General features: G+C 62.8%; 1 pseudogene; it reads left to right on the top strand.

The window, feature by feature from the left end:
• Positions 1–2,500, top strand: part of LOC126444212 (large subunit ribosomal RNA) — a 7,941-nt pseudogene that overhangs the window by 2,703 nt on the left and 2,738 nt on the right.

Genomic DNA, 2,500 nt, shown 5'->3' with positions numbered 1-2,500 from the left:
CAACGATCAACTCAGAACTGGCACGGACTGGGGGAATCCGACTGTCTAATTAAAACAAAGCATTGCGATGGCCCTAGCGGGTGTTGACGCAATGTGATTTCTGCCCAGTGCTCTGAATGTCAACGTGAAGAAATTCAAGCAAGCTTGGGTAAACGGCGGGAGTAACTATGACTCTCTTAAGGTGCATCCGGACTGGGCTTTTCGAAGTGCGGTCTTGATGCAGTCGTGCTGCTGCTGCGAGGTGCCTTCCTTGGGTTATAGTTACAGGGAGAGTGATGCGCAATACATGGGCCTAGCCCTCTTAGCCTCTCCTCTCCTGCGGTCTTCTCCCCTTCTCGTGGGCCCGCTGATTTTTGCAGAGTGGAAGACCGCACCAGGGGCTTGGGGGGGTTACCAGCCCCCCCTCGCATTATCCCTTTATAGTTGGGGGCAGCCGACAAGAAACAAGAGATGGTGGCCCTTCCGCTGAAGGTGCCACCCCAGCTACCCCAGCACCTATCCGGCCAACCGGCCGTAACGAAAATGCGATAGTTTGTGTAGCTCCCTTTGCTTGCAGTGAGTGCCACCGCACTTTTACCACGAAGAACGGTCTCGGGGTCCATCGCCGCCGCCAACACCCTGCGGCCGCCAACGCTGAGATCGTGACGGAGAGGCATCGCGCGAGGTGGACGGAGGAAGAAGTCCTGTCGCTCGCCAAGGCAGAGGCCGAACTGTTCCTGGAGAGGGACGCCCGGTTCTTCTTTGTAAATCAAGAACTTACCAGGATGTTCCCCGACCGAACGCTTGAGGCAATCAAGTGCCGACGGCGGCAAGCTGCCCACAAGCAGCTTGTCCGCCAATTCATGGAGGCACTTGAGATCGGTCGGGGTGAAGAGCCGGCGTCCCGCCGTGGAGCAGCGAGCTCGCTGCCTGACGCGGGCGAGGCCGCTGCGCCGCCCGTCGACGCAGCCGAGGACTTCGCGGCCGACACCACCGGGCCGCCGCCGGAGGGGCCGACTGACGCCGCCATCTGGGAGCATCTGGCGGGGCTACCTGCTTCCGCCCAGCGTTTCTCTGCCCTGGATCGAGTCATTGGTCTGGGGCGGGGCACGCCGCCCGATGTCATCCTGGGCATGCTCCCGGATGCCCTTGCGTCGGTCGGGTCCAGGGGGGAGAGGTCGATCACCAGGACACAGCGGCCGCGCCAACCATCCAAGCGGCCGCCTGCCGCCCCGCCGCTGCAGAAGCGCAAGCGGCGCCGCTGGGAATACGCGCGGACACAGGACGCCTTCCGTAGGTCGCGTGCGCGCTGCGTGCGCGGCTTGCTGGACGGCACCCTGCTGCAGCCGCCACCCGACATCCCCGGTCTGCTGGACTTCTGGGCGGACCTCTTCACGAAGAAGCCGATCTCCACCGCCGGCTTCATCCGTGACCGCCTTCTCCCGCACTCGGAGCCTGTCGCTCCTGAGTGCCTATGGGGGCCGGTCACACGTGAGGAGGTCGCTGCTGCCTTGCCGCCCAGGGGATCGGCAGCCGGGCCGGACGGCCTGACTCCAGCGGAGCTGCGGCGCCTGCCGCATGAAGTCCTGGTGAAACTCTTGAACCTCTTCCTCCTGGCCCGCGCCCTCCCCGAGCGTCTGCTTCGCGCCCGGACGTCACTTCTCCCCAAAACGGCTGCACCAACATCCCCCGCTGACTTTCGCCCCATTACGGTCTGCTCGGTGTTGGCGCGGACCTTCCACAAGGTTCTCGCGTCACGCCTGATGCGTGCATGTGCTGTGGACGAACGTCAGCGGGCATTCATCCCCCGGGATGGGATGTTGGAAAACACCTTCATCTTGGACACTGCTCTCACCGACGCAGTCCGCTCCTGTCGCTCTGTTTTTGTGGCATCGATCGACGTCTCTAAAGCGTTCGATTCGGTGGACCATGCCGCCCTCCGCCCCGTGCTGAGGGCTCATGGCCTGCCGGATTGCTTTATTGAGTACGTCGAAAGGTGTTACGAGGGTAGCACGACGGTGATAGCGGGCGGCGCCGACGTGGGCGTGCCCCTGCAGCCGGCTAGGGGTGTACGTCAGGGTGACCCCCTCTCCCCCCTCCTTTTCAATTTTGCGGTGGACTATGTTTTGAGTCAACTTCCCTCCCACATCGGAGCTCGGATCCTTGGTCGCAGAGTTAACGCTGCGGCCTTCGCAGATGACGTCCTGCTTTTTGCATCGACCGCGAGGGGATTGCAGTCCCTCATCGACGCAGCCGTCGCAGCCCTCGCCCATCTGGGGCTGCAGATCAACGCCCGGAAGTGTTTCACCCTCGCCTTAGTCGCGTCTGGGCGCGACAAGAAGGTGAAGGTCGACGCCGACGTTACCTTCAAAGCGGGCAACGCCACCGTGCCCGCCCTACGTGTGGGTGAAACCTTCCGGTACCTGGGACTGCAATTCTCCACCGCTGGTCGCTGCGTTTTCAACCCACGACGCCACCTGGTGGAGCAGCTGGACGTCATCTCCCGAGCTCCGCTCAAGCC

This window comes from Schistocerca serialis, unplaced genomic scaffold (genome assembly GCF_023864345.2).
Source record: "Schistocerca serialis cubense isolate TAMUIC-IGC-003099 unplaced genomic scaffold, iqSchSeri2.2 HiC_scaffold_249, whole genome shotgun sequence".
NCBI lineage: Eukaryota > Metazoa > Arthropoda > Insecta > Orthoptera > Acrididae > Schistocerca > Schistocerca serialis.
The sequence above is the reverse complement of the archived record's forward strand: the minus strand, read 5'-3'. Positions and strand labels throughout refer to the sequence as shown.